We start from the raw sequence: 8,633 nt of genomic DNA on the forward strand, positions 1-8,633 counted from the left end.
GGGGCCAGGAGTATGTAAAGTACAACACAGCTTACAGAGTACTGGGACCAGGAGTATGTAAAGTACAACACAGCTTACAGAGTGCAGGGGCCAGGAGTATGTAAAGTACAACACAGCTTACAGAGTGCAGGGGCCAGGAGTAGGTAAGGTACAACACAGCTTACAGAGTGCAGGGGCCAGGAGTATGTAATTTACAACACAGCTTTTCGAATCCCTTGTGCTGCAAGCTCATTAAAAATAAAAGGCCTGCCTTAATGCAATGCACATTACCATCTGATACAAAGCATGTTAATGGATACAGGGCCAAGGAAGTGTGATGGGACTCTGAATAGGCCCAACATGTTTCTGCTTGTTACATCAACAGGCAACTCTTATGTGTGGTTTGGAAACCTCCATACCCATTGCCACGGCTAAATTACTTAGCCTTGGTAAGATGAATTTAAAAATTAAAACCACCATCTATTTTGTTATTAGTCTGCTCTACAACACTACCTGATTCACATGTTACTGATTTGCTTTAGGGATATAGACAGGTAGACGGACAGACACACCCTTGTCAAGTTCAAGATTATGAATATGAATTGTAGCTACAGGCATACTAACACTGATAAGCCAGTAATTGATGGGTTGCTAATTCCACATCCACACAGTGGAGGGGGGGGGTTCTCTTCCCCTCTCAGCATACCCAGTGTTTTAGGTAAAAATAAAAAGTTCTAAACAATCCAGAAATGGCAAGTAGTGACTAATGTGCATGAAGTTACCACAATGCCGGGGGAGTAAACTCACTAAAACAATTGGACTTTTTTTGAAAACTTGGCAGCGGTTTCTTTAAGGATTTTATTCCCCTTAACAAGTGTTGTTGTTGTCATAGCAAAATGCTTTTTATTCCTGGCAGAACTTGTGCAAAGCTGGCATGACCCACTGCAAAGAAGCAGAACTGGTCTGAGAGCACATTTTTTTCTGTAGAGAGGGCGTATGCATATATGAAACTCAATAACAATAGCCTGGAGTTTTTTTACCTGTGTGGATTAGGAAATAGTCAATTTACTAAGTAGATATATAGAGGATGGAGTTATAATTAGCAGGTCTTGTGGATTTTTCTGTAATCAGCAGCAAAAAACTTTGCTGTTTTTTCAATAATCAGCAGCACTCATCTCACAATAATGCTAAGGACTGTCTAATTATAAAAAAGTTTTAAAGCAGATTGGAAAAATTGTTAAAACAAAGACAGATTATCATGTTACTGCAACACAATAAGCAAGGACAATGTCAATAAATTCCAATGCACAAGACTGGCAGCTGGTGATGCACCTGCATTGTACCCACCATGGTGCATTTGCTGTGGAAGGCTGGGTTACAAAAATGGTGGAGGTACATTTTGCATCTCTATTGAGTTACTTGGGCTTCTTAAAAACACATTAATGCTCATGTGGTAACACACTGCTATGCATTGGAAAACTGTAAGGCTTCTATCCACAAAAACTGCTGCAAGGCATTGTATATCAACATACGGCAACACACAGCCACCTGTCCATTGTGATGCTGACCCCAAGGACAATGTCTAACAGTGCCTGAGCAAGGATCTTCATTGTAGGCTCACCATGTAATACAAAGGCTACACATTTAAACCTATTAAAATGAGTTAATTGCAATACCTTTAGCATAGTAATGTGTATCTAAACTCAAGAACAACAATGTAATATATTGCAGTTTACTAGTTCTTAGATGTGGTGGTTGCTAATCCCTGCTAAATGCTTGGTAATCCTGCTAAGAAAATCCAGTGTCCTTGTAACTTGTTGTACTGAACTGAGATCTCAGACAAAGTTATCAGGCATGTTATCCACAACTACAGAATACATTGCCCTATTTAATAGAACTGAGGAGGAGTAGAGGTATTTGTAGTCCAATTAGGAACCAACAGCTCAGGGGGCCACTGTAGGAATTCATTATACAGTAAATCAGTTTTGTCAATAAGGGTTGGTAACGTGCAATACATTATGTATAATTTTTGGGGGTCTAGATATGCTTTAAAGTGTAAGAGTAATGTGATTGAGTTTACATATTCTTTAAAACAGTGATTGCCAACCAGTGGTCTGCAAGCTATTTTTGGTGGTCCGCGGCTCTGGCCAGTGCGCCCCCTAGCAGGGTCCTTCTCCTGACCCCGCTGATCATGTCCCCCAAAAGGACAGAAAAAAAGTTGCACTACTGTCCCCCCCAGGATGTTTAGCAAGCAGGTCCGAGCCTGCGATGGGAGAGTGTGCTGGTTCTGGCAACATGACATCACTCTGGGGGAAGTTTCTTCCCCTTTTGAGTGATACATGGCTCCCCGCGCATCCGCGGTCCGGATTCTGGATCTGACACATGCACACTCGCTTCTACCACACTCTGCCAGATTTAAAATTATGAATTCAGTGGTCCATGAGGTTGGAAAGGTTGGAGACCACTGCTTTAGGATAAAACCATTTTATTTAAAGTATCATGATCTGAACTAATTCAACTTCCAAAAACGTGTACCTTCTAAGATCCAAAACCTGGAGGTTCCCTTGTTAGTGTAAATCCAGTGCTGCTGTAGATGTACCTGTGCATTATAGCCATGTAGACTTCTATGGGACCACCAGGGACTCATAGAAGCCTGTGGGACTAGAATGCATTGGTGTGATCCATGCCAAAGAAGTAAATGTGTGCTGTTGCGGTAGGAACAATATTACCAGCCTGTTGCTTTGCCCTACATGGAGATCCAAAGGAACTTAAGTTTAATTAAAGCAAAGTTCTAATATATATATATATATATATATATATTGGCAGGTGCATATCTCTAGGCAATGTCACAGGTATCAAAGTTTGCCATGTCAATGATACGAAGTGTCCTTTGAAATTTGAGTCATTTATCTTGAAGCTGTAAACCTAAGTATCATATACTTCGGGAAAGCTTCTTTCCATGAATCTGGCTGTCATACATAATGCTGCATGTCCCTACCCTGCATGGCTTGTTCTCACAAGAGTGTCTTTGTTGGGATTGCTTCTCCCCTACAGGCACCACGCCGGATGAATGAAACTGCCCCTCTGCCTAACAATAGACATATGTCTTTTTATGTATGACCTATTTACCAGCATGTTCTTTGTTTGAAAACTGCGTTCTTTGTGAGCTCATATCAACAGAATGCGTACACATACTCTGTGCTGTCGTGGGTCCTCTCTGGAGGGGTAAGCCCCCGCAATCCTATATGCATACACATATGGCAGGAATGAACCACACTGTATGTACTGACGTCTTTGGCCTGGGCCTCGTGACCACAGAGAGCATAATTTGCATCCATTTGCATATGGACTCAGAATTCCATTCACTGCCAGAACTGTAAATAGTATAATAAGGAATTTGCAGCAGTTAGTTTTTTTCTTTTGTCCAATTTGTATTCAGTAAAAGCAGCAATCATCAAAGGGCGAGTTTGGAAATATTCCACTTCTGTGGCCCTGAATGGGTCACCAGATCTCTCTTTCATTACACATAATTTTGGTAGGTAAAACACACAGCAACAATGCATTCTTTTGAACAGGTAAGTTGAGGATTGTGCTTTATACCGGCTCAATCTGAACACCCATAGGCATTTCCAAAGGGAACAATTCTGTAAAATATCAAAACATCAACTCCTTGCAATCAAATAGAAATAATACTCACTTATAGGGAGGTTCAGGCCACCTACCTTACTCCATTCTAGCACTGCAGCCCCTGTCACTCACTTGAACATTCCAAACTTCTGGGAGTCTTTACCATTGTCCACCATTGCACCAATGGCATACTACAGGTAACCGATATTTTTTTTTTTTTTTCAAACTGTTTTTATTAGGTTTTTCAGTTAACAGAATCAATCATAAGAACAGAAACCAATAAAGGGTCAAAACATCACAGGGGGGAAAAAAACAGAAAAAGTGGGGGAGGGGGAACACTCAAAGTTTTTTGTACATATAATCATGTAAACAGTGACAAAAAGTTTAAACAGCATACAATCAGTCATGAAAACCAATAGCGTATAACTTATTAGCTAATCACATTTGCGGTATCCGTGATATTCGTTATATACCACGTAGAGTGTTGAAACATATTAAGGATCGATGCGCTTTCCGAACTTGTGAATGTATGAATCATAAATTGATACCATTGTTGCCAAAAACAAGTGATACAGTCATCTCCTTGAAGTTGAGCGTCTAACATCTCTGTATGGAATAAAACTTTCAGGGAAGCAATAACTTGTTCCGATGTGGGAGGGAGAGGTTGAATCCAGTTGTGCATAATCGCTCGCCTGGCTGCCAACAGACAAACATTAGTCCATCTTTGTAAAGAGCGTGACATACAATCCTGGCTCGTGTTGTCCCATGAACCAAATAGGAACAGGGAATGGGTGTTAGGGACATGTCCAGTAATATTAGAGATCAACATAGAAATTTGACGCCAAAAACTTTCAATATGTGGACAAAACCAAAGACGGTGAGATAACGAGGCATTGACACAGTTACATTTGGGACATTGAAAATACCATTGTTTGGGCTGTGGACCAGATGAGGAAGGTCTAAATGCCTTATAAGCCCTGTGCAGTAACATAAATTGTGATTCCCTCCAAACCTCATTTATAATACTTTTCCTGACTGTTAGGTAACCCTGTATGGCCATATCAACGATCTCCGGGTCAGGGAAATCTTTTTGCCAACTCTTAACACTGGAGACTGAAAGAGGTTTAGTGAAAGTAGGCAACAAATAGGCATATATGGTAGAAATATTCGGGGGGGGGACAATGCTAAGAGCTTATCAAAACCATGGGGACGAAAAAGCTCAACATAATGAAAAGCCATAGATTTGAGGTATGATATAGCCTGATTATAATACAGTGGATGGAGCGCCCATTGGGGAATACCATATTTGTTTTGTAGATCTGTTAAAGACATCTTAGACATATCTTCCTGTCTATAAAGATCCCTAAAATAAATCAGACCCCCCCCCCCTTTCCATACTTTGAATGGTGCGTATTCTTGTGCTTGGGGGAACAAGGGATTACCACAGATAGGAAGATATGCACATAAGCGGGCCGGAAGTTAAAACTTCTGCCTAAGCACCTTCCATGTGACAACTGTGTCTCTAATTAGTACATTGTGTCGTAAAGAAGGTGGAAGCATAGCAATTCTGCAATGCAATAGGGCACTTAGATCCCAGGGGTGGGTCATTGCACTCTCGAGTAATATATTAGAAGAGCATGAGGTCCCTTTAAGCCAATCTATAACATGTCTGGTCAAGCAGGCCAAATTATAAAGTCCAATATTGGAAAGCCCACTCCACCTTCATTCTTGGGTAGAAACAACTTAAGAAGCGAAATTCTAGGACGTCCTCCCACCCAAATAAATTTTGTAAAAGCCCTGTTAGGTAACCGATATTTTGATATCTGTAGAAACCTGAAAGGGTCTCTTAAAATTGTTTAAATTGTAAAATCTGTTGTATATTCAATAAACCATATTGGTTCTGCCACCCCCCCCCACACCCCCATCCTGCAAGAGATTGATTCCAAGTTAAAGTCATGTACCTACACTAGTTGCATTAAAAAATACATTTAATAATTTATTAAAAGATACACAGTTGCATTCATTGTGTCTTTATGAACTGCCTGGAATTTAGTTTCAGATGGCTGCAAAGTATTTACCATAACGATTATGACCTTTTTATGATTTCCCATTATCCACTGTAGCTGTAACACAGAGGTAATGGCTATGACGGCACAGAGGCATTCAGACAGAATTCTGCACCAGTGTGAGCCTTAAACAAACTCAGGACATTACTTCTACAACTGCTTTCCAGCCATTCAGCCATGGTAGACTTTCAAAACATTGCATTTCTCCCAGGCATTTTAGTCTTTCTCTATTTAACTGTTACAGCCTTGTTTTTATACACATTCCTGTGGCACATGAGAGAATTCCTGCGTGCCACCCACACTTATTGTGTCACCTGGGGAGATGAGTAAAAGGTTTGGAGAGATCTTACTGCTTTTACTGAGGTCTGGCAATGACTTTAATTACAAAACATCAAAACAAAGTATGATGAAAAGGGGAAAACACATTTCTACAAATCCACTTTTATCAAAGCGTGTAAGAGAATCAGCATAGCTGCTCATATTTAAAAATAATTCCTATGGACATGTTGCAGCTCAGACAGAATACCAAAAATGTTTTATTCTCCATATTAGGCTGTAGGACCACAGTACATGACGGATCCATGCCTAGGTTTACCAAGGTACTACTCTGAATTTGTAGGGGCCACACCACCACACCAGTATATATAAATGGTACACATTAATGCAGCTCTGTATTGAGAAATTATTCATTAAAGGTACTTTTTTTTTAAATGCAAGCAGAGTAGCTATCCAAATTTGACTTGGCATCAGCCTCTTGTAGTCACTATACAGCAGAATTTAGACAGCCAGCAATAATAGCCAATTAGTTTTGGTGCAGTACAAGTATTATGCTAAAAGGAGGAAAGAGGAGAGTGATAAAGAGATAGGGTTATCGGTCTGCAGCTATTCCATTGCTGTCTATTCACAGGTTGGGGAAGGGGGAACAAGACCTGTACTTAACTGCCATAGAAAAAGTATCATGGTCTACTAGACAAGGCTTAATGGTGTGGAAGAACCGTGTAAATCATAGGACTTTATGGACAAAAGTGCAAATCCTTTAGCAGGTAAAACCATACCTTCCAACTTTCTGAAAAAAATAAAGAGATACATCTTTAAACACAATGTATATAGAAAACTGACTCACCCCTGCCACAGTTTGTGCACAATTAATGATTGAGTAAACCTATGAAAGCTTTTTTTACCACTTTACAGTCATTTAAAGGTGGCTTTTAAAATACAGGAATGCAATAATTAAAAGATAGTATAATGTTGTTGGTTCTGTAGAGATCTAATCATTAAACTAGTGTTTTCCAACCAAGGTTCCTCCAAAAATTGCTAGGGGTTCCCTGAGCAATGAGCAATTTGTGCCTCTCAAGTCAGGTTAACTAACACCAATCATCTTTTTGGATATCTGTAAGGATGACATTTTTTCCACTTGCCAGTAATGTAAGAGGTATTCTTCCTACTGACCACCACACTAATGTACTGTGAGCTGTGGGTTATGGTAATTATACCAGGGTTCAACAAAAACAGTTTTGTGGAAAACCACTAGTTTCTGGAACTTTTTAAGCCAATATTCCACCATGGCAAAATATTCAACAAACAAGAAAAAAAGTTTTTTGAGTGTAATAAAACTTACTTTAATAAATAACATTAAAATTTCGACATTAGGAGGTATAAAACTAAAATTACAAACTAGAAACTCCTGAGGGTTTTCCTAAAAAGGTATACCCAGTTCTACGCATGTTGCTTAGATTATCTGCTTTTTCAGGAAAAGCGTAGAACTGGACATACCTTTTTAGGACCCTCAGGAGTATCTAGATTGTGATTTCAGTTTTGTACCTTTTAATTTATGAATTTTAATGTTTTTTAATAAAGTAAAGTTTTGTTACAGTCAAAAAACTTTTCCAAAAAACTGTTTTTGTCTATGTATAATAGGGATGTGGCCATGATTATTAAGCACTGGTTGGGTATTGTAGTGATAAATAAAACAGGGTTCTCTGAAAACCACAAACTTATATCAAGGGGCCATCTATATTCAAAAGATTAAGAAAAGCTGCACTAGAAAAAAAAATGGGGCACTCTCTTCAAATTAAGGGTCATTCGGAGCTATGATTAAACAGATTCCTTATATTTATTCTTTCATGGTCATAATATTTAGCTGTTTGCCTGGATATGAATATTTGCTCCCTTATGACCACATTGAGACACAATTGATAAGCGAAAATCCTGATAAGAAAGCACCTTCTGCTATTTAAAGGAACAAATAAAGGCAGGATTATTTACATTACAATGACAATTATTATTATTACATATTAAAATACATTGTATAATTACTCAAAACTATTCAAAATATTATACAGTTTCCTTTTAAAGTTCCAGAAAATGCTATTATTTTACAAAAAAAACTTCATCTTACATTTAAAAAAAATAAAATCTCAAGGTAAATGATTCTGACTAGTGCATTTTCAGAGTAAAACATTTAATGCTTAGAATGTTTCTGGAAATCAGGGCCAGTTGGCAGATATAGATTTGGGCTTTCCTAATAGGATCAAGAGCAAAGTGAAGCACAATAATGCAAATATAAGCTGTTATTGTCCTCACTGCCCTAAATTTAAAATGGGACAGAAAACTTTGCACACCACCATTAACCTTTGCTCTGTCTTATTGAATAAACTGCACTGTAAAAACGATTCTAGTCTGTATTTCCTAAAAGAAAAAAGAAAAAAAAACCCACATGGGGTTTAATTCCCTGTAAAGTTGGTGATGCAGAAATATGAAATGGGGCACATCTGACATGAGGCTATGAAAAGCCACATGCCACCTGTTACATGACCTCATGGGATGAAAAATGAACTGCTTGCTTCCTGCAGATGTTAGGAAGTTAGATATGTAAACAGTATCGTTTTATTTGTGAGACTAAAAATATTACATAACTAAAACTAGCTAGTAGACTGTTATTGGATTTCACAAATTCTCTTA

Source organism: Pyxicephalus adspersus, chromosome 4 (genome assembly GCF_032062135.1).
Source record: "Pyxicephalus adspersus chromosome 4, UCB_Pads_2.0, whole genome shotgun sequence".
Lineage (NCBI taxonomy): Eukaryota > Metazoa > Chordata > Amphibia > Anura > Pyxicephalidae > Pyxicephalus > Pyxicephalus adspersus.